The sequence below is a fragment of the Protopterus annectens genome, chromosome 10.part0 (assembly GCF_019279795.1).
Source record: "Protopterus annectens isolate FY-2018-M chromosome 10.part0, PAN1.0, whole genome shotgun sequence".
NCBI lineage: Eukaryota > Metazoa > Chordata > Ceratodontiformes > Protopteridae > Protopterus > Protopterus annectens.
Genome location: NC_056744.1, coordinates 331,412,402 through 331,436,983, shown reverse-complemented (window position 1 = coordinate 331,436,983; position 24,582 = coordinate 331,412,402). Strand labels below are relative to the sequence as shown.

General features: G+C 45.4%; 1 protein-coding gene across 1 annotated transcript in view; it reads left to right on the top strand.

Moving 5' to 3' along the window:
* PRDX6 (peroxiredoxin 6) overlaps positions 1–24,582 on the top strand; it is a 228,330-nt gene that overhangs the window by 354 nt on the left and 203,394 nt on the right. The gene's annotated exons all lie outside the window — the stretch shown is intronic.

Sequence of the window (24,582 nt, the reverse complement as noted above, 5' to 3'; positions counted from 1 at the left end):
GAAAACCGCAAATAATGGGGAAGCAAAGGCCCAACATGGGGACAATTTATAAATATAGCAGGTTTTCCATCAGCATGGATTTTGTTGTGTATGAAGTCTAAAAATCAATGTCTGCCCTTTTGTAACTTCAGTTTTTAATGATTTGAAATTAAATTTGCCAGAAAAACAGTTTAATGAAAAGCGGACCAAGAAAATATGAGGCAAACATCTGGCCATCCTACGAAAGTTTGTACAGTTGGGAGGTATGACTGGTGTAATGTGTTGTGGACTTTGAGACTGTGTGGTAGTGCCGTGCCAGTGTTACAGGCTTAGTAATGTGTCATTCACTGCGCCCCAGAGTTGGCGTTTATTTAGCTTTTCGGATGAAATAGTTTTTACATGGGGAGGGTGGTAGCATAGCTCTCAACCTTCCATCTCCAAAATGAGGAAACACTCGCCTTCATAATGTGGAACAAATGGGCAAAATATGGAACACATACTAATGGCTTATTAACAACTTCAACTAGGAAGGTCATAGCATGGTTACTTATAAAGAAGATCCTTTAATGAATTAATGATTAATTTCTATTTACCATAGATTTCACTTAAAAAAAAAAAAAAAAAACTGAATGTGTGACAGACTCTTTCACTGTGGAACTTCAAGGAACATGTTCTTTTTAAAAACCCAAATGAGGTACGTTCCTCTTAATGAGGTACACTTGAGAGGTATGGGTGGCAGGATTGTGTATCCTTTTCTGTTAGGATAGAGGAAATGATCAGTTTGTACAATTTTTATGCATTTTTCTCATTTTCTTGTGTGATACATGACATGTCAAATGAATGCAGTTTGGGGTAGCTGTATTTAGCATTGTTGGACTCTGCATTCAGTGGTTCTTTATATTAGTTTGTGTTATGTTATAGATGTTTTTTCAGAGTTTTATGCTGTGACGTCTGCATTTAGCACTCTTTCTGAAGTAAATCTGCAGCACTTAAAGGTAGGTAGAGATCTTGGTCCTATACAGGAAGTGTTCCCTAAATGTTTTACTTTTGGCTTTTCTCAGGGGCCACCACAGCGGAACTCCGGTCCACTAATGATTGGCCGTTGATTTTACGGTGCTGAGGTGCCAGCCCGATGCCCAACCTTCAACAAAAACATGCCCATTCTACGCATGTCTTTCGAACACCACTCTACTGCGGGGAGGACATGCAGACTCCACACAGCGCTCTGGCAAAGAATCAAACGGGAGAACTTCTTGCTGTGAGGCAGCAACGCTACCGCTGCACCACCGCGGCTTCTATGTATAGGAGTTAATTCTCCACTTGCATAGTCAGTTAAATTCTTTTGTAGATGGTAATATCAAGCTAATTAATGGGAGGAGCTGAGATGCAACATTCCTCATTTAACTAAGAATATTTACTGATATCTTTGTTTAGTTGTAATGCTAGTTTGACTTGCTATCTTCTGTCTGCGTTTCACTTTCTCAGCTACTTGACCTGCTGGTGGGTATATTTAAAAAACCTGGCAGCCGTTGGCTTGCCCGCCTCTACTATAAAGGCAATTTTTTTTTTCTGCCATTCTCATCTTATCAGCTCACTCTACTGAGCACTGAGAGATCAGCTGGTGCTTCCCATTACTCACAAAACAGCAGATTATTCAAGTTTAACAATCTTTCCACGTAAAAGCACTTTATTCGGTTGCTTTTAATCTGTGCTCCTTCCTACTTTAAGGGTGCGCAGCAAAAAGCTAAGTAGTGTTCAGTTACATTTAAGCTGATTCATTTCTTACAATGTACTAGACAAGCAGTAACTGTTATTCTAAGCCTCTTCGTTTTGATTTCTTACATAAGGAAGGTTTGTTTGTCTACTCTTCGTTTTGATTTCTTACATAAGGAAGGTTTGTTTGTCTACTCTTGTGGCAGCAGACGTAGCTTGCACCTCTGAGTTGGGAAATCCTGGTTGAAGACTTATTATGACCATTTATTATAAAAGTGTCTGTTCTCCAAACTCTTGCTCCAAAGAGTTTTTACATTAAGGTTTGTGGTCTATACTCTTGTGGCAGGAGAGGGTTGCCTTCACCCTTCTGAACTAGGAATTGCTGGTTGAAGGCTTATTGTTTGGCTAGAGGGCTAGCTTGTTGAAAATGAGTCTCTGCGGCTGGGACATTTAGTGGTGATTAGTGACTACGTTACTTGAGAAGAGTTCTCAAGTTGAGTATCTGCACTTGTTTTTAGTTAGAGCTGCTGTCTGTGCAGCCATTCCTAGCAGTGATTTGTATGGTCACTGATATCTTGCAGCGTAACTTCCCCTTGTAATCTGTGTCCAAGCTAAACTCAGTGTAAGTCATCTTATACCCCTACTGCCTAGGCAGAGTTTTTTATTTATTTTTTTTTTAACTTAAAACATCTAGTTTGTATATAGCTGAGTGCTGCTCAGAGTTCCTTGTCTCATTGACTTATTCAATATATGTTTCCCTGACTCTTCCCTAGTAGATCAGTGGCCATGGGTATGCAATTCTCTGTCGCCAGTCTGGTTGAGATGGGTATTCTGAGTCATTGTAGCAAGTGCCTTATGTACACTGACAACCAGCTTATTCATAGTGTGCAAGAGATGTAAATACACTAACAGTGCAGGCAGAGCTCTCGTACAACCAAACCTAATCCTACAGAGGTTTAGTGATGCTTGCACCATGCCTACTGCACAAGGTAAATGCCTTTCACATAAAACTACATGTGCTGCGGCACTTGCATGTAACTTTCCGAAGACACTAAGATGTCCTGCACAACAGTCACAAAAAAGGGGTCCTCTGCCATCACATAATCCTCCATTAAAACACCACCCACAGCAACACATTAACACTGTACCGGTGTCTCTCCTGCCAAGCCCTTAAGGCAAAGCAGCACACAGTCAAATTTCTGGGTCATTGGCAATTTTATAGTGAGGCACACTGATGTCCCCCTCACCAGGCTAGAAAGAGTCGTGGTTAGCTGCCTTTCCTGCCCTAGAATCTGTCAAATCACAGATACTTGAACGACGGGTACCAGTATGACTGCACCTTGACTTGACTAGGGCTTTTGATACAGTACCCCGAGCTTGCTGATTGTGTCTCAGGCGGGTGTGAACTGAGCAGCATACTACCTTCTCCAAGGATAATTCCAGGTTAACAGAAAATGAATGTGTTTTTGCAGTTGGGTTTAGCTTCTGGCCATTCTAAGTGGGAACAATATTTGACTGGTAGTACATCATTGATGGACCACACTACTTTGCCAGGGATGGTCTCCACTTGTTCCCTCTAGGCTTTATGATATTGGTAAATACCTTTTCAAGCACAGTATTACCTTTTTTAGGCAATGCCAAACTGATGAGCCTCTCTACTTAACTGAATATCTGAAGGTGGTACTGCTCAATGCTAGAAGTCTTAAAACGCCACTCCCTGCAACCCTTCTTCTACCTGAGGAGTGTAGATGTGTGTAGTAATGGAGATAATGGTTTAAGGTCAGAGTAGTAATGGAGATAATGGTTTAAGGTCAGAGTACCTCAGCGATTTTTTTTTTTTTTTTTTCCACACCTTTAGTCCAGCTACTGCGCAGGAGGGGAGTCCCTCACCGTTCAACCTAATATGATATTCATGGGGGATCTCAACTACAACTGTGTAGATCGGGAATCGCTGGGCTTTTGCATTAGATGTTTTTTAGGATTCCCAGACTTTTAATATCCGCTTCCTGAAACAGTTGGCCCATTTTGCATACCAGGGGTGCATGTATCTTTGACCTTGTACTCATGTGGTGGGGCCAGTGTACCTCACCCAATGTAATGCTTGTCAGATCTGACCATAAGGCAGTATTGCTTGAAATAAAATTAAATCCAGGGATCCAGCAAAACCAAAGAACAGGTGTGCCCACTCATTATGAATAAGACAAACTAGAAAGACAAACCACTCTGGAATCACAGTATCAATCAGTTATACAACAAAAAAGTCTTGGCCAAGTGTAGGAGGAGCAAAGCCATATGTGGTAAAAGCCCCCTGACAGACATCCAACAGTACACTTCAGAGGCTAAACTTGAAGAAAAATTAGCTTCTCAGGCAAAGGACAACCACACAGCTTTCTACAGCTGTATCTGTTATTTGTAACCTCTGGGGGAAATGCATAAGTGTGCAGAGCTTATTGTAAATGGCACCACCCACACTGAACCAGAGGCCATTGCCAACCTTTTAGCTGATAAGTTCAGCTTACATTTCTCCCCCACTGGTAGTCCAAAGGAAATGCTGCATGTCACCCATCCATTACTATGGATTAGGCCTCCAGTGCACTTTTCCTAGGCTAAAAAACAGTGAATTGATGGATCCTGATAACATCCCAGGATGCTGCTTAATACTTGGTATTGCAGACAAGCTCATTAATTTGGGTATAAACCCTTTTATCATCCACTGGATAGCCATCTGTCTCACAAATAGGACCCAGAAGCTCAAAATAGGCGAGGCCACCTCCACCAAGAGGCCAGTCACTAGTGGAGTCCACCAGGGCTCTGTACAGGACCCACTCCTCTTTGGCATCAGTTTCTCTGAAGTGGAAGCAAATGCCTATGGTTTATAACTGACTTAAGTTTGTGGATGATTGTAAGGTGGGAGATATTGATTTCTCCAGTGGACATCAGCACTCTTCAAGAAGGCCTAGCTCTAACAAATGGCACCAAAACCATGGTCTTAAACTCCATGCTAAGAAATATATAATTGTACCCATTGAGAAGTCAACCATCCTGGTTAATTACCAAGTTGAGAATGCCCTCCTCAGTCAACCCATTGGTCAAGGATCTGGTTATGCACGTAGACAGCTTTACCTTCGACCACCATGTATGTGGCCACAATATTGAGGAAATCCCTTTTTATGCTGTGCAAGTTAAGAGCAATGCATCTAGGTCCAAAGAGATCAAAATCTCACTATTCAACCCTTGTCAGACCAGTCATGGAGTACAGTGCTCCCTCTGGTATGTACCTGACCAGGCATAAGCAGCAACTAGTGACCTCGTAGATTCTTTACAAAAGAATACAAGGCTTAACAAACCTGCCTTGTACAGAGTGCTTTAAAGCCCTTTCCATCTAGTAGGTCTGCTGTAGATTGCTGAGGGGTGATCTATGACTGGCTTACAAGGCATCCACAAACCCTATGTTTATGAATCTCCTGCATGTACAGTACTGGAAATACAAGGTTTAAAGACCTGAATTTTGTATGCGACTTATTAAACTGAACATGCTGGAGAGACAGATGTCCCAGGGGCTGCCCCTCCTATGGAACAGGCTTTCCATTCATGTGAATTTGAATTTGTCTGTTGCCTAGTTTAAGTGCGTCCTAGATCAGTGGATGGGGAATAGGAAATTTACACCTGGCATGGTAGCCATTTCCTTTATGGATAGAGGTAGTATTTAAATGGCTGGCCCTACATGTCCTGTCTGGATGCAGGACATCATTATTCTTTCAGGAAAACTTGGCTAGGCTTAGGAAGGCCCCTGGGTCGTTGTCCTAACAATCCATGAAAAGGAAAGCCTCTGCCAGTCAAACCCTTTCAGACTCTGCTGGTTCATCGCTGTATCCCCCCTCCAAAATGAACGTCATTGTAAGACTTTACTGAAAGTGGAATGGCTTCTCACCCAACAACGAGCTGACCTGCTCATATCATGGGTATTCACACTTCTAAAATGACCCACCCACTTCCAAACTGTTATGCAAAAACCCCTCTGTGAACCTTAGAAATCACAACTCCAGTTCACTCCTGTAGGCCCTCAAAACAAGTCTACACTGCACAGACCCCTTGTCTGTTGTTGGTCTATGTGTATGGGAAGGCCTCCCACCATATCTAAACATTCCTCTTGCTGCAAATTCCACTCCCCTCTAAATCTTCTCCTTTCATCATATATTTGCTAACTGTTTAGTTGTATATGTTGTATAAACTTTCAACTGTTCATATAATGTGATGTCTCAAACATATTGCATTGAGTTCTGCTCCCAGGCTGAGACTGAAATAGGTTCAGTCATTGGTGCTCTACTTAAGAGACTTAAATTCTGGTCATAGCTGTTAGTGTGTCTCCAATACGTCTTTAGATTTAAAATATGTTGCTCTGACAAATTCTTCTGGTGAAATAATCTGGTTTGATATTTCTCTGTAGATGTTTAATTGTTGGTTTGAGCAGTGTGTGTGCCCTTTTTTGTGTGGAACATGGTATTTGAAAAATCTTTGTATTTGGGTTATTTGTACAGAATGTGGCAGTCCTGTATTTACTAAATACTACAGTGTTTCCTTCTGGGTTCAGGTCTTTCCTGCAGATGTGGCAAATGTGCTTTGCAGTGTAAAAGTTGTGGGTTCTTTTGAAATAACTTGTGTAGTTGCACCTCATTGTCCCCAGTCCTGTAGCATTAAGAAATGCACCTTTTGTCGCCAGTCCTAGATTAAGAAATGCACATCTTTCCCCAAGTGCTGCTCTGTATAGACCAGAGTTGCCTGATACTGGAGTTTCATGGGTTGCCAGCACCAGTCATTTTCTTGCAGTTGAGTGTATAAAACATACCATAAGTCTAATGATGCAGTTCTTCAGTTGAATGTATTGTAGGCACTGGGAGCCTAAGCTGTCTTCACTGTTGCCATGTCAACTTTGAGAACAACCAAGTCTGGCCACACTTGGGAATTGTAGGATGTTACTAGGCTATTGTCCCTAAGGTGTATCTTCTGTTTCCCATCCAGTTATCCAGGCTGCACTTAAAAGGCGTAATGAGGTACTCTGACGTGGAGAGGGGTCTGTTCCACAAATGGGGGAGTCTCTGGGACACAGATCTGTCCCACCAACAAGTCCTATTGATGTCAGACCAGGTTGAGGCCGCATGTGCGGGTTACTCGAGTGGAGCTTGACTTGCAGATATTTAGCAGTCCCATCAAGACTGGGTCTGAGATGTCTTTGTATGGTAGACAGGTAATTTCTGAGGAGTCTGTATGAAACTTGAGTAGAGGGGCCGTGTCTGTGTAGGGTAGATGTTTGAGGCCCTGGATTCTCCTGGTGAGGAACTTTGTGATTGTTCCAGCTGCTGCATGTGCTTTGTGAGGTACATGCCGAAGGGGGCCTTTTATTCAGTAATTGGCCTTACAAGGGTGTTGCTTCTTCTTTGTCCCTAGATGAGAACCTTATTTATGAGGTGGGCCATGTAGAAAGCTTTCCGTACAATGGAACTGATTTGTGTGCTTATTACATTATTAATGTAGTATGTGGGGATGTCACTCTCCCCAAAAGGGATGATGCTGCATTTTTTTACCATTCAGCTTGAGGCCATATTTCTGGCACCATAGGTTAATACGTTCATACTAGGCTGTCTGCCCTAGGGCATTTATAAGCCTAGCCAGAGTGTGTGTGGCTTTCGCCACCCCTTGGAATCAGAATACTGTGCCCATTTAGGGTTTAGTTTACTGTGCCTCTGTCTAGTAGTGACACAGAGATGACCCCCGGGGTAAACCTACAATCTCCCATCCACTCGTCAAAATTTCTCTTGACGAGAGTCAGTGAGGGGCTTTGCCTAACATGGACTAGGATTCTGTTCCAGAGTGTAGGGAACCTCTGGGTTATGAATCTGTCCCTCCAGCATGTCCTATTTATTTCTGTGTTGAGGTTCAAATCTCTCGCTCTCGTGGCTCTGGTGGATTTGGATTTTCTGAGGTGGAGCATGTCCATTAATTCCGGATTGGGCATGGCCTTGTACGTCAGGCATAGATTGCCTCTGAGTAGGCAGTATGCGACTGAATAGAGCTGGAGTTTCTTCAGCCGGGCAGCATATGACATATGTTTGAGACCCTTGATCCTCTTGGTGAGGTACTTTTGGGGTCTTTCTAGCTGCTGCAGGTGTCTGGTAAGGTACATCCCAAATGGGGCATTGTACTGCATTATGGGCCTGATAAGGGAAGAGTATAGGGGCACAATGACCTCTCTTGATCTAGATGTGAATCCTTTCATGATAAGGTGGGTAATATAGAAGGTCTTCCTAACCACCTTGGCAATGTGTCAAATGAGAGGTTACTGTCAACTTGGGTCCCTAGGTCCCTGATTACTTCCGTACTTAATGGATTACCACCTATGTGGTAATTTGTGGGTACTTTGTTTTTCCCAAAGGGTATGACTATACATTTTTTGGCGTTCAGTTTAAGGCCATGGCTCTGGCACCAGTTATCCATTTCTATGAGGCCTTTCTGAAGGATGCTTGTGTCCGCTGGAGTATCAATTATGGTGCCCAGTTTGCAGTCATCTGCGAACTTTGTCAGCCACAATCAGCCTATGTTTGCTTGCACCTCGGAAAAATAAATGCCAAACAAGAGGGGTCCCAGTACCGAGCCATGTGGGATACCGCTTTTGACTGGCTTAGAGTCTGACATGGCTCCAGCAATTCTGACCTTGTGGGTTCTGTCCTTGAGCCAGTTTGCAACCCATCTTATGACATATGGGTTTACATTTAAGCTGGTGAGCTTGTCTATGATGCCCGAATGGGGTACTGTGTCGAAGGCTTTTGCAAGATCAAGGTAGGTTGTGTGAACTGCCTTACCCTCATCAATGGCCTTAGTGACTGTTTCAAAAAAGTCGACCAGGTTCAAAAGGCAGGATCTGCCCTTGACAAAGCTGAATTGGGTAGGATCCAGTGTCTGTAGGTCCCCAATGTCTTTGTGAGTTCCATAATGATCCTCTCCATAGCTTTGCAGACCAGGCTCGTCAAGCTTATGGGGCAGTAATTTCCAGGGTCCGTAGAAGCACCTCCTTTGTGGAGTGGGACCACTGTTGCTGTACGCCATTCTTTGGGTACGTATCCTGTAGTAAGGCTAAGATTAAACAGCAGCCTTATGTGCGGGTTTAGTTCCTCTTGGAGTTCATGTAGCACGCAACCCAGGACACCGTCTGGTCCCATTGATGCTGTATTTTTAGCTTTGGAGAGGGTGGCTCTCACCTGGGCATCTGATATGTCAGGGAGGCTATACTCTGCTGGGATAGATATTTCTCCTTTTGGGGGGGGGGGGGAGTTGCACTGAACCTGTCTGCCAGTATGTTGGCAATGTCTATGGGTTCAGTGTATTTTTTGTCATTTTGGACTAACTCTGAGCATATCCGGGAGTTTCCACACAGGTTTCTAACATAACTAAAGAAGGCCTTGTGATTGTCTTTAGTGTCTTTTGCGATTTTTTTTTTTTTTTCTCAAAATTTGACTTGGATGATTTTATGAGTGATCGTAGTTTTTTGCTAGTACTGATAAGAGATGCCTTCCCTTTTGGGGATTTTGCTCTGTCATGTAGTAGCTTCCTTCTCCTGTTGTAAAGCTTGTTAATGGCTGGGGTCCACCAGACAGGACGCCTCCCTTTGGGGGAATGGGTCTTGGTTTTATTTGGGATTGCATGATCCATGCATTCTTGAAGGTGTCCGTAGAAGGCGTTTATAAAGGGTTCACCGGTGTGGGCTGTGGTTTCCAATGGCCCAGGGGCCTTGAAGGATACCACTTCAGTCTTAAGAAGTGTGAAGTGAGCTTTTGAGAAATTCTTCACTGATCTTTTGTGTTGGGGGCGGGATGTGGATTTCCAGTGAGATTCATTTATGGTCTGATCTCACCAATGAGGGGTATACTTCCATTATGGAGCATTGTGTTCCCATGTTTGTGGTATCGGGTCTAGTATATTATCTCCTCTTGTGGGAGTGGTGACCAGTTGTTCCATCGCATTTGAGTTTATGAATTCTAGGAAGCTTTGGGCTAGGGCGTTGGGGCTTGAGTAATGCTCCCAGTCTGTTTGGGTAGTTGAAGTCTCCCAATATGATGGTATTTGGAGGGACATTCATACTCTCCCGTGTCTTCAGGAAGGCTGAGTGGGGTTCCTGAGTTTGAGAGGGTGGTCTATAGCATGCTACAAACTGTAGGGCAGGTTTGCCTACGGTTAGTTGCACATGGGTGGTCTCCGATGCTTTGTGCATTGCCACTAACCTGGAGGTGTGGGTATCTTTGAATATGGATACTCCCCCTCCTTTTGTGGTTCGGTCCAAGTTTTGGGGCCGAAAAGCATGATATGAGGTATAACCTGGTAGTGCTGGTGTGCTCTCGGGAGCCCTGAACCAGGTTTCCATCACTGCACAGACATTGATCTCCATACTGAGGAGGGCTTCGAGAGCGTGCATCTTGAGGTTTAGACTTCTGGCGTTGAGCAGCATTACCCTTAGTTTTTTTCCACTTGTGTTTTTTTCTAGGGAGGTGGGTTTGTCTTTTGAGCCTTGCCTAAAAAAGGCACTATGGGGGTGGCGAGAGCCTTGGCCAATATCTGGAAGCCCAGGGGTGACGGGTGCAAGCCGTCCCTTGCGAAGCAGCGTGGCTTGTCAAGCATGTCATCTCAAGCAGACAGACATTGGATCCCCTTAGAATGACACCAGTAATTGAGCCAATTGTTAAAGCTGATCATTTTGTCTTTGTACTGTGGCATCATTCTTGGTGAGGGTAAGATGCTGCTCAGGGTCATACCGGTCTGGGCTACATAATCTGAGAGCTCCTGTCATTTGTATGAGTGAGACCCTCTTGGAGGATGGCCACATCACTTGGGGAAGTGATGACCTCGCCCAGCTTGCAGTCTTCTACAAACTTGGTCAGCCATAGCCTGCTGGGTTTGGCCTACACCTCAGAAGTATATCCTGAATAATAGAGGCCCCAGGACTGATCCCTGGGGTATGCTGCTCGTTACAGGTCTACTGCTTGAGGTGGCTTCCCCTATTTTGATTAGGTGGGTTCTATCAGCGAGCCAGTTTGCTATCCATGTGTAACATGGATTGATGCCTAGTTGAGAGCATCTGTTATGCTAGAGTGTGGAATAGTGCTTAAGGCTTTGGTCAGGTCAAGGTAGGTGGTGTGCACGATCCTCCCCTTGGCCGTGGCTTTGACTGTCTCAACGAAGTCTAACATTTAAGACATGACCTCCCCTTGACAAAGCCAACCTGTGTGGGGTCAAGTGTTTGAAGGTTGCCAGTGTCCCTGTTAATGAGGTCCATGATCTGTTCCATGGCCTTGCAGGTTAGGCTGATGGGTCTATAATTTCCTGGATTTGTGGACGCTCCATCTTTGTGTAAAGGGATGACATTGGCTATCCTCAACTCAGCTGGGACAAAGCCAGTACTGGCTTTGGTTGAATAAGGTGCTTAATGGTGCTGCAAGTTTATCCCTGAGTTCATGTAGGATGCAGCCTGGGATGTTGTTGGGTCCCATGGAGACTGTAATCTTTGCCTTTGAGACTGCAGTTATGACCTGTTCTTAGAGATAAGGGGTGGGGGAGCAGGTAATGGAGATGTCCTGAATTACTGATTTGGGGGGGGGGGCAGAGGGGTTGAAGTTTTCACTGAATCTGTCAGCCGGTAGGTTGGCTATATCTACCACATTTGTGTATGTGGTGTCCTTCACCACCAGTTCTGAACAATTATAGGTGCTTCCTTTGAGACTGTGGACGTGTGACAAAGGCCTTATGATTGTCTCTAGTACATGTGGCCAATTTGGACTCCCAAGTTGACAGGATTTCACTAGTGCTCTTATTTGCTTCTCGGGCTAAGGAAAGATTGTTTCCAATTGGGCACCTGCTCGTTCTTGGTCTTGGACAGCAATTTTTTTCCTTTTGTTATATAGTTTATTGCATATGTCCACTAGATAGGCTTACACGTCCTCGTATGACTAGCTATTCCACTGATTAGTTGTAGAACCTTCATTTTTGTTTGGTGCTGATAGTAAATCTCTTGTGATGCAGAGATGAAATGATGTGTGCTCTTCATATCCTCTCTAAATGTGGATTGTGTTGGCTTTAGATGGATGTCTCATTAAGACAAAAACAAAAAAAGATTTTTGTGGAAAAGTTGGCCATTTACATGGGCTAGCTTAAGTTGCTTTTTTTCTTTGACTTATCTGTGTGCTGTTTTTTCTTTTTTTTTTTTCTCTCATGGTAAATTACTAGGTGATGTAGTGTTTGGCAAACATTACACATTAATACCGTTGTCCTGCTGTGGGGTGACTTGCTAGACTTGTCTCAAAAACTGGTTGCGAGTTTGATATGCAAGGAGAAACTTTGCTTGCACCTCACAGAAACTTTTTTTTTCTCCTGGAACAGATGTACCAGGTCGGCAAGTCTTTAAAATGCTTATCTTTAACCACACTTTCCTCTCTCCTTGTTTTTTTGCAAAAAAACAAGAATTCCCAGTGCCGCCTAGGCACCCTTTTTATTTCGGTAACCATGTAACACAGTACAATCCTACTAATCCTCTCCCCTGTTAACCATAAACTACACTAATCCTTCATGCCTGTTTTGTAGTTGGATATTTGTGGTAGGTGATGGGGGTACCTCCTCCTTTCTGTCCATATGTATTCTCTGTAGCAAGTCTCTGTGTAGCAGGGCATCACTAAACAGAAGTCTTTGCATGTACTGTGCAAACAGTTGTGTATATGTTTTGAATTGTAGTCTTAAATTCTGTATTGTATATCTCATCTTCTTACACTTGGCATGCAAGTATGAGAAACTTGTGTTTTATATATAAAAAAAAGTGTGGTCATTGTTCTAACCTATGTGGGTTAACTGTTTTGCTAAATGATGTCAAAATAACCTTGACCACCAGAGTACACAGTTTGTATGGACTTGATGGGAGGTCGGCAGTGTTTCATTGCAAATCTGGTGTGTGAACTTGGTTTTAAATTTTCCTCACTGGTGTGCTTCTCCAGTGATCATTTTTAGCCGTAGTTTGTTCTATTTTAAATATTGGATTTAGTTTGTAACCTCTACACTGAGTAGGATTGGTGTGAGGGCACTGGTTTTCCTTATTCACGGTGCTGTCCTGACACTGCACTATGACTGCCAAGCACATTGCTTAGCAGAATATAAATATAAGCTGGCTTGTAAGGGTGTCCAGGCTGTCTTGGCCTCCCTGGTCTTATCGGCAAATAGTCTGAGTTCTGAGTTGTGGAATGGACAGTGTAATGGGAGAGTGACTTGGATGTGGAATGGGACAGTGTTAAGCATAAGACTGCATTCACAAGTGTACAACATTAAGGTTGCAAGCTTGCCTCTAACTCTGCATAAGAAAATTAAGAAGGATGTACTGTTTAAACTCCTTTCTGAATCTGTATTTGTTGGAGGGTGATTGCCACTGGTTGCGGCTGAAATTTGAATGTCTTAGGACTGATTTACCGTCTCCAAATGCTTTGTGGGCGAAGTACAATATAGATGAGTTAACTGGTAATGACTTCATTATGCAATGTAAAACACTTGACTGTAAAGAGTGTGTGTTACGTGGTGTCATAATGGGTTGTTTTGTTTTAGCCTTTTGGTCCATCAACCTAATGCTGAAGCCCAGCATCGCCTTATGGAAGGGTGTCCTTTAGTGGATGGTATCCCCTTTGGCCTTTTTTACTCAGTACCCCAAGTCTCGCCTCCAGGTCTATCTGCTGCTTCCTAAAATTGTCTCAGATGCCCAATTGAAGTATCATCAAAAACTAGGTACAATGTACAAAACCTACCTCGCTGACGGCTGTATCGCCTCCTCTTTGGGACAGCATAGAGGAGAGATGACCAGATCTTTACTAACCATCAAGTCTCAACTTCTTACACTTGAGTATTGTTAAATAGCCAGAATTGCAGTAAACTAGAACAAAGGAACACACCACTACCCTAGCCCTCTGTTCTAACCAGTTTCACATCTCCACTAAATAGACTGCTTGCCAGCCCTTAACTGAAAATACAGTAGTTCTCTCCAATAGTACTTTATACTCCAGAGAAAAATCACTAATCGCAACCAAATTTAATACTGCACCTCACTGTCTATTTCTGACTTCCTTTCTTGTTGCTATTGTGTTCTTTCCTGGGCTAGCTCTGCTGATTGGTCCCAACACTAAACATTTAAGATGAGATTTTCCTGGTTTGTAAGCTACCATTGAAACTTAAGTTGTATGATTTGTGCCGTTTGGTTTTTCACTGAGGAGTTGCTTGATACAGCAAATGAGACTGGGAAGTGTAGTTGCATTATGGATCCAGATAATGTGAAGTAACTGCTCTGAGTGCAAGACAGGGTAGTAATATGGATAAACAAAGTATATAGAGCTACCATGTGTCCAATAGGGAAAGGCAGAGCTGAGAATTGCTGTGCAGTATTCACTCCTGTTAGTTTATAGGTTCCGTTTGACCTTTGTAGAAAGTTTAAGCTTCTAGATTTCATTCCCCTTTCAGTAGAAACATCACTTTTTCCAACACACTCCATTCACTTTGGCTAGGTTAGAGGTTAAACTTCTTTTTAATGTGAAGTTCAATCTTGCTGTTCATTCTTGACTGGGTTCGGAGCCGACATCAGCTCCAGTATGGCCATATGCAAAGCTCGGTCTTCAGTAGCTCGAGGCCAAGCCCTTATCCCATGATGCACTGAATTATCTCGTATCTAGTTTGCCGTGGCATCTGATTGGAAGTTCCAATGCAAGCTTGGGCCAGTACAATTTAAAAACTTGTATTGCAGTTGCTTAAATAGACAAGTTAGATATTTGGGTAGTTAGCATTTATAGCTTCCTTAAAGCTCCCCTTCCCATGTGATCTTTTAAAATATCGGCCTCATGTGTTTTGGCCTAGTTTTCTCTTACTGTGTAAGTAGTTTTTCTAGTGGCCTTAAACAGCTTTTTTTTTATTGTTGGCCTTGTGTGTTTTTGCATTAGTTTTTGTAGAGTGTGTTTAAATATTCCAGTGGCTTATACAGCCTTTTTTTTAATAGCTTTACTACTTTTTTTTGCGTCTAGTAAATTGCTTATCTACCCTGCATGTTTAGCAGTTATTATGGTGGATGATAAAGACTAGCACCCAAAGTCTGGTTTTAAAAATGTCCAGACTGCAACCAAAAAATGTCCATTACGGATGGACATGTAACATGTTTATTGTTTAGGAGCTGTCCACTTATTAGTCATGTCATTCTTTTTCTTCAAAAGTGTTAAAGGAAAAGGAAGTTGATGGACAGGGGCTTGTTAAAGCACCATTTTCAAGAGGTGTTGAGTGACCAGGATGTGGCCAGCAAATCTTCAAAGTCCTCTAGATCTTCTGTAGAATCTAAGGACTCTGAGCATTCCAGGAAGTCAAAAATTGGAGGATTCTACGACATCGGCTCCACAGACCTCAGAGCTGTCTGTCTTCTTTTCGTAGCTGGCCCACTGCTTTGGAGCCGGTATCAGAAGTGCTTCAGTCGGCACCGTCGGTGCATTCATCTAGGTCATCTGTCAGCCCGTCTGATTTTGGATATGGATCGATTGGTGCAGAAGCTTCTACAGGCACCAGGCCTTCTGCTCCGACCCAAGCAGCTTCAGAGCCGAAGACCACTACTCCTGCTTTGACTAGTCCTCCTCTAAGCTGTACTGGCCCTTCAGAGCCAGAGGAAGCAGACCTGTTGATCCTGCTGATCGTGGAGCCTTTGGAGAAGAGACCTGCTCCATCCACTCTGACGTCCTTGGTGCCGACTGAGGACTCTAGGAGCAGACACTGTCCAGTCAGACTGACTTGTTAGTGCTGACTCTTCCTCTCTGGGCTTTGGCTCTGAGCCCACGGCCTCTGTGTGGGAAGGTTTGACGGGTCTCTCGGATCTATCTGTCTCCTTCCCATTAGAGCCGTGGTGCCTTCAAGGCCATGAGGAGAGCTTTGTCCCCGAAGAAATCCTCTACTTCAGGTCTTGCTTCCTCACCCCCCAAGTGCCTGTCTGCTTCTGCTTCCATTGTCAAGGCTAGACGTAGAGACCCTGAGCCTCTGGTGCCCCCTGCTCTTCCGAGACCTCCCCAGAGACTCCCAGGAAGAGATTGTGCAAGAGGAGACACCTGGACTCCCACAGGATCTGACACTGACTTTGAGTCAGAAGGGTCCCCATGGTCCCCCTCTGAGGATATCTTTTACCGAGATACTTGAGATCCTTGGGCAGAGGAGTAATTGGCAGTCCAAAAGCCCTACTGTGGATGTAAGTTCTCTTGAAGGCTTTTGGGTCTCAACCCTCCACCTGTTGGGTGTATCTGTTCAATGACCTCACTCAGTTGGTCTCTCGGCGGGCATGGAAGTCACCAGAAGGAGGCTTAAGTTTATATCTGCCCCACCAGATGGTCCAAGATCATGGATAGATAGGGAAACGCATGTTCAGTTCAGCTACTTTTGCTCCCCACTCACTGAACTACTTAACCCATTTCACTAAGTTGCAAAGAGATCTCCTTAAGGAGTTGGGAGATGCTGTTCAGGGTACAGTAGCTGCAGGGGCCTCTGAGAAAGTTGCTGCCCAGCTTGCTACCCTAAATTCTATTGTCAAGTCATCCATGCATCTCATCCTGTGTAGCTGATGGAACGAGAAGGGCAGCAGGTACAGGAATCGCTCTTGGAAGACATTCCTGGGTGCGCTTGTGTTCCTTCACAGAGCCCTTTAAGTCATCCTTTGTAAACACCTCTTTTGATGACTCCTCCCTTTTTGCACCTAAAGAGGAGGAAACTTTGACCAGGTGTGAACAGGAGGGAAAGACTGTCTGCTGTCGAGTTTGTTTTTCTACCCCTACCTGGCCTTATCCCAAAGGCCAAAGGGGAGGAAAAATTTGGTTCTGGAAAGCCCAAGGAGCCTTTCAGGACACATCTGGTGAACCCCCTCTAGGGGCAGAGGAGGGGGTAATGGTGGAAGAAGCCGCCCTTGCTGCAGAAGGAGTCCGCAGCATCAGGGTGACCACTTCTCTGGTCAACCCTACCAGTGCTCTTGAAAGGAGGCCTGACTGTCCTGCTCTGGAGGCAGTCGGGGGTCACTTTATTTCTTGCCAGGTGTCTGGATACAAAGATAAGACGGCTGGGTACAAAGTATCCTTTCCAGAGGGTACTTCATACCATTTGCTGCCACCCCCCATCCATAAGGAGAATCCCGGACGTTCCACCCAGTCACAGGGAGCAAGCAACTATAGAGGGCCAAAAGTTGCTAGAAAGTCATCCAGCCAGTCCCAGCAGACCAAACTGGATCCGGAACTTACTTAAGGTTCTTTTTGGTTCCAAAGAAAACTGGAGACCCATTTTTGGACATCAGCAGACTCCCATATGTAAAGAAAGAGAAGTTCTGGATGGTCGTACTCCAGTCTATACTTGGGGAAAGTCAGTTGGATGTGCTCGAGATCTATCACATAAAAATGGCCTGGCCATCCAGAGATCACCTGCATTTCCAGCTGGGAGCCCATCAGTTTTGAGCCCTGCCCTTCTGTCTCACTACAGCTCCAAGTGTGTTCAAATGCATGGCAGTGGTCAAGGCTCACCTAAGGCGTCTAGTATTCCAAGTGTTTCTATACCTAGACAATTGGCTCCTGAGCGTCACCACCAGGCATCAACTGATTCAGACAAGGGAGTATACTTGGCCACTCTGCAATCATCTAGGCATTACAGTCAACACAGAAAAGTCTGCCTTGTCGCCATCACAGCATATTGTTTTTATTGGGGCAGAGCTAGACACCTCAACCACCACTCTAAGGCTACCGAGTCTTTCTTCTTCGTCAGCAGATCGGTATCGAAAGACAGAGCACCAACTTCAGAAGTTCTGAAAGTATTGGGTTTGATGGCTGCAACAATCCTAGTCCTACCATTAGCAAGAATGCATAATGCAGATCCTTCAATGGCTGTTCACTCAACGGTCTTACCAGGAACTTCCCATAGACCACACAATATTGGTAACGAGCTCTTGCAAGAAAGATCTCCAGTGGTGGTTGAACGTCTGTTGTCACCATAGGATGTCCCTTTGATGTTCACCGTGTTTCACTGTTGCAGTCATTAATCTTGGGTTATCCTGCTGGCAGGCTACCCGTAGTCTGCCAGAATTCCGGCATCTGTTGCTGTCTCCTCTTCCCTGACGTCAGTGCGCCAGGGGGTATAAAAGATGCAGCAGATGCCATTTTCCCCAGTCTTTCCGCGTAGTGCCCGTAGCAAACGCAGTTCACAAGTGTCGGTCAGCCGACTCCTGAGATTTTCAAATCTGAATTTCAAAACCCGAAGTCTTCATTAAAGCAAAGTACCCCATTGGGGAAACTTTTTTTTTTTTTTTTTTTTTTTTTCTTGCTCCAGACCGATGTCAGAAAAAGTTAACAATTGTATTTCTTGTGGGAAGCAAATACCTCATAAGGATTTTCACTCTTACTGTATTCCTTGCCTAGGCCCTGATCACAACATTGCTAGCTGTCGGTTTTGTGCTAGATTCAACGCACTATCAAGCGTCTGTTCGATTTTGCATTTCATTACTTTGGCCGAAGATTTAATTATATAATGCTGGCAGAACAGCCGACAACCAGAGTTTACAAAAAAAATGCAAGGACAAGGATAGGCATGTGACCATGGATGCTTCCCTGATAGGGGGGGGGGGGGCATTTTCAGGGAAAGACTGCCCAGGGCACATGGACATATTAGGAGTCATACTTGCATATCAATGTTCTAGAGATGAGGGCAGTACTTTTGGCATTGCAGTACTTCCAGGACTCTCTTCCCCCTAGGAACAGTTGCAATTCGGAGACTGTCAGTAGTCTGGTACTTCAAGCAGGGGAGAACCAGATCTTACCCCCTTTGCCGAGAAGCCCTCAGTTTGGCAGTGGGCTGTTTACTCCCAGTACTTTCTGTTGGATCTCCCAGGATATGCGTCGCCAACGTGATAGCAGACAAACTGAGCAGTGCAATCTTGTTGTCGCACGAGTGGTCCCTCAGATTGCGGACAGGATTTTCTGCAAATGGGGCCAGCCTTGCTGTGACTTTTTTGCCAGTCACGTCACATAAACACGAAATGCAGAAGCTACTTTGCCCTAATTCCTCCTCTGGGAGAACCCCCGAGGGGTGCACTCATACATGATTGGCCCCAGGGTCGTCTCTATGCATTTCCACCAATCTCATTGACACCCAAAGTTCTACAGAAAGCAAAATCCCTGGGAAGGACCATCATTCTTATAGCCCCTCATTGGCCTTGGCAGATTTGGTTCCCATTCCTGCGACATCATCTCCATCCCTGGATTCTGGACCCAGTTCCAGACCTTCTGACATGTCGGGGGACCTTCATCCTTCTCTGCAGTCATTGAAGCGGACAGCTTGGCTGCTTCAGTTCCCCTCCTAGCCAGGCTTCATAACTTCTCCAGTGAGACGAAACAGATCCTTTTGTCTTCTCATAAGCTGTCCACTAGAAGAATTATATCTTGGTTCCATATGGGCCTCTAAGCATAATCTTGATTCTTACCAAACCCCCTTGACATCCATACTAGAATTCTAACAAAGGAGCGGCAGCAGCAACAGTTCAGGTCCAGTTGGCTGCTATAGCTTTCATCTTGGGATTGACTGGTCAAATATGTCCCACAAGTTATCCAAGGCTTTTCTCAAGGGGACATTTCATATGAGACCACCTGTGAAAACTCCCTATTCTCCATGGAATTTAAATTTTATGCTGTCACGTATAATCCTCCCCCCATTTGAACCAGCATCATCTTGTGACCTCAAATATTTGTCGTGGAAAACCATTTTTCTGGTAGCTATTACTTCTGCCCGCAGAGTGTCAGAACTTAAAGCCTCATCTATTAGCCCTCCTTATCTGACTTTTCATGCTAGTGTCACTTTAGGACAAATCCTTCCTTTTTGCCCAAAGTTTGTTCAGAAACTAGTATCCACAAAGTCATTGAGGTACCAGTTTTGTTCCCTAATCTTTCCAACAAGTTTGAGTATATGCTGCACAAACTTGATATTCACAGACTGCTCAGATTTTATTTGGATAGCACAAAAGATATTGGGAAATCAGACCTGCTCTTTCCTGCTCTTTGTTTCTTTGAATCCAGAAAATGTAGACCAGTGGCTAAAACTGTCTAAATGGTTATCTGATTGTATCACCTTTGTCTACTCAGTTGCTAATATGCCTTTGCAACACAGGATTAAAGCTCCCTCAACCAGAGCAGTTTCTACATCGTCTGCGTTCCAAGCCATATTGCCCCTTTAACATTTGTGCAGCAGCCACTTGGTCTAAACCTCATACCTTTATCATGCATTACAAAGTTGATGAGGCCCCCAGAGACTGGGCTTCTTTTGGGTCTGTGGTCCTGAAAAATGTACTCCCGTGAGCCACCCAAGATTGATGGTGCTAGGTACGCTACCTGTCAGTAAAGAGTGAATGGCGAGATTGAACAACTTCACATTAAGAAATTATGTACTCACCATAACGTTCCATGTGAGTTGTTAATCTCGCCTTCATTCTTGCGCCCCTCCCTCCTACCCCCTCTGGCTGATAGTTGACCTAGATGTTAGTCTCATTCTGGTTGCTCAAGGTCTTGCTTTCCATAGGAGGATAGCTCATTTATACGTTATAGTACACGTAGCAAACCAGATCGGAGGTAATTCACAGTGCATCATGGGATAGGGCTTGGCCTCGAGCTACTTTGCATATGGCGAGAACCCATCAGTCAAGAAAGAAGGTGAGATGAACTCGCATGGAACATCATGGTGAGTACATAACTTCTTATTTTTTGTGCCGTAACTGGTGCTAAAAATGATGCTGGTGTGCAGTAAACCACAATTAGAGAGGCTGTGAGCAGTGAATTTAGCCTGGGTCAGGTTTTACTTGAGTTGCTCATTTTGTGATCCTTCGGAAGTCTGAGGTATTGCCCCTTTTGAGCATGTGTTTCAACCTGATGTAACAAATGCTTTTGTGTCTCGCCACTGAGGGAGCCGCTAGAGCAGGCGGAGTCTGGCTGGTCATGAGGAGGCAAGCCTGGCTCCGACATTGTGACTTCTCGGAACCCTTTAAGGCGTCATTTGCGAATGCCCCTTTTGATGGTTCTGCATTGTTTGGCAAAACCGTTCGACGCCCTTGTCCAGAGCGAGAAAGATGGGAAGACGTTGTCTGCCGTCTGAGTCCGTTTCTCTGCTCCCTAGAGGTCCTTTGCCAAGAACCAAAAGGGTCAGAAGATGTGGTTCCGAAAATCGCATCAATCCCAGTCTGCTCTGGACAACCAGTCCTCTTGTGGCAGAGGAGGACTGAGGATGCCGCCCTAGAGGCAGAGGGGGTCCCAGGAATTTTGGGTCCAGCGAACCCTTCTCTGAGAGGCCCACGCAGAACCCCTGAGGGGTTACCCGGCTGCTCCACTCTGGAGGCAGTCGGACGTTTTTCGAGGCACCTAGCAATGTGGGAGTCCATAACAACGGATCGCTGGGTGCTTCGTGTTGTATCCAGAGGCTACCAAATTCCCTTTCTTGTAACCCCCAGAATCAGAAGCCTCCCCGATGTACCACCCAATCAGAGGGAAGTGGCTGCTGCAGAAATTCAGCAGCTCTTACAGAAAGAGCCATTCAGCCCGTCCCCCCAAATCAGCTCGGATCAGGGTTTTACTCCAGGTTCTTTCTGGTGCCAAAAAAGACTGGGGACGAGAGGCCCATCCTGGACCTCTCTCTTGAACCTGGCAGTACCAAAAGTAAAGTTCCGGATGGTCACACTGCAATCTATTCTCCCACTACTGCGGGAGAACGACTAGATGTGCTCAATAGATCTCAAGGATGCATACTATCGTATTCTCATAGACGCTTCAGGAAGTTTCTCCACTTCCGGCTGGGAGACGGCCATTTCTAGTTCAGGGCCCTTCCCTTCGGTCTCTCCTCAGCCCTCAGGGTGTTCACCAAGGTCTTGGCAGCGATAGCGGCCCACCTGAGACTCCAGGGAATTCAGGTCTTTCTGTACATGGACGACTGGCTCCTTACCGCCCGAACAAGGCATCATCTTTGCTCATGCAGGGATTATTTTCTCAATCTGGCTCCACTCTTAGGGTTGGCCATCAATATGGCCAAATCCTCCCTGGCTCCTACACAAGTATTGGATTTCATAGGGGCGAGGTTGGACTCCAGACTGATGCTTGCTTGCTTGCTTTCTTGACTCCAGATCGGCTTCAGAACCTGAGGTTGCACGTGCAGGCCATCCTTCAACTTCAAGCTCCTTTGGCGGAATTGGTCCTGAGGGCTCTAGGGTCCATGGCGGCAGAAATTCCGCTGCTGCCATTGGCCCGGCTGAATGAGGGTCATACAGTGGACCCTCCAGGTACAATGGTCCCTATCTTGCAATCCCCTGTCTCATCCCATTCCCCTAAGCAGAGTTTGCAAAAGGTCACTCGTGTGGTTGCTCCAGTCCTCCAATCTCCACACGGGATGCCCCTTCTCGCTGCCTCCGCCAGTCGCCACAGTGACCACAGACGCTTCTGCCCGAATAGTGGTCCCCCACCTCAGGGGAGAACAGTCCAAGGCACGTGGAACGACATAGAGACCTCATTGCATATCAACATCCTGGAGATGAGGGCGGTGCTTTTGACGTTGCAAGCACTTCACAACCCTCTTCCGGTGGGGACTATTGCGGTACAGATGGACCACATGTTTGTCGTTTGGTACATCAACAAACAGGGGGGAACCAGGTCTTACCCTCTCTGCCGCGAAGCCATGAGAGTGGGAATGGGCGATATCCACCAACCACTTTCTCATCGCAACGCACATTCTGGGACTGTCCAACATTTTAGCGGACAGGCTTCAGTCGTACTATCCTGACTCCGTACGAGTGGTCTCTCAATCCTCTAGTGGCAGAGCAAGTATTTGCCCGATGGGGGCGACCTTGTTGCGATCTTTTTGCCTCTCCCTCAAATACCAAATGCAATGATTACTTTGCTCTGATTTCCCCCCTCCGGGGGAGTCCCCGAGAGACTCTCTAGTTCATGCTTGGCCTCCCGGTCTGCTTTATGCTTACCCGCCTCTGCCCCTGATGTTGAAACTATTGTAGAAAGCCAGTCAGTTGGGAAGCAAGATTATCCTTATTGCCCCATTCTGGCCTCGTCAGACGTGGTTCCCTCATCTATGGTCTCACCTGATTCATCCGCCCTGGATTCTGGATCCCCTCACGGATCTCCTTTCACACCCCTTGGGTCTCCCAACTCTGAACCTGGCCAACCTAAAGCTGACTGCTTGGTTGCTCCAGTTCCACTCCTGATAAGGAATCCCGGAATCTCATCACCAGTCAAAGCCATTCTAGTAGCAGCTCACAAGCTTTCCACCAGAAGGGTCTATCGGAGTAAATGGAAACGTTTTTCCATTTGGGCAGAGCACAGTCATTTAGATCCCTTTACGGCGCCGGTAGCATCTGTTCTAGATTTTCTAACTTCTCTTTCACCAGGGGGCTAGTTTTTCCACAGTCAAGGTGCAACTTGCAGAAATTTCACCCTATCATGTAGGGCAGGAGTCAGGCCCGCTTATTACTTCCAAACTGTGTAAGACCTTCCTTAAGGGTACCTTCCTCCTCAGGCCCCCGGTCAAAGAGGTGGTACCTCCATGAGATTTATCCCTAGTTTTACAGGCCTTGACTAGCCCCCCCCTTTCGAGCCGGCGGCCACTGTTGATCTTAAATACCTCTCTTGGAAAACTGCCTTTTTGGTGGCCATAACTTCAGCCAAGAGGGTTTCGGAACTCCAGGCTCTGTCAAACCACCGTATTTGGTCTTCCACCCAGACAGAGTTCACCTCCGGATCAATCAGTCTTTTCTACCCAAGGTATCTTCGGAAGCCAACATTAATCAATCTATTAATCTTCCAGTATTCTTCCCCAACTATCAAAACAAAGGAGAGTAAGCTGCACTCTGTAGACGTGCACAGACAACTACGTTTTTATATTCATCTAACTACTGGTCATAGGCAATCCGATCAGTTGTTTCTCCTTTGCCAAAAAACAACTTCGGCAAGTCTGTTTCTAAAGTTACCCTCTCCCGATGGTTATCTAGTTGTATTCTCTTAGCATATCAGAGCTCGGGAAGGCCTGCACCTCAGGGAGTTCGTGCTCATTCTACTAGGGCCGTTGCTACATCGGCTGCTTTCAAGGCTAGGGTTTCTCTGGATGACATTTGTTCTGCAGCCACTTGGGCTTCATCTCGTACCTTTATCAGCCACTACAAAGTTGATATTGTCTCCCGAGGTAGGGCGTCTTTTGGCTCTGCAGTGCTCCGGAATATTCTTCCATGAAGGCCACCCAAGATTTAGGTAGCTGGGGACTCTGTCCCAAAGGTTGCTGACAAATTAAGTTCCTACTTCAGATTAAGAAGTTATGTACTCGCCATAACGTTCCATCTGAGTAGGTATCTTCATTTGTCTGCAACCGCCCCCCCCTCCTTCCCCTGACCAAAATGATCCTACTTGGGGTTCTTTAGATTAGTTCCCTCTGGGACACAGTATTAGCTGTGCTATGGGGCAAACTTGATCTGAGGTCGTCAGGGTTGGTAGGGGATTATGGGTAAAGGGAGGAGCTAGGAGCTCGGATCTATGCTGTGATAGAAGTTGCCGGCTCGGATCCGAGATCGGATCCGTATTCCAGAGGTTGCAGACAAATGAAGATACCTACTCAGATGGAACGTTATGGTGAGTACATAACTTATTTTATTGCTGTAATAGGTTGTTGGATGAAGGATGAAAGTTGGAGCCTGTTGGGCTCCCATGCATCCCCCCCCCCCCCGGGAACTTCAGATATCTTCACCTTTTCCCTGTGTTCTGTTTAAATTTCTGTTGCTTGCCCCTTTTCAGTGATGTCAGA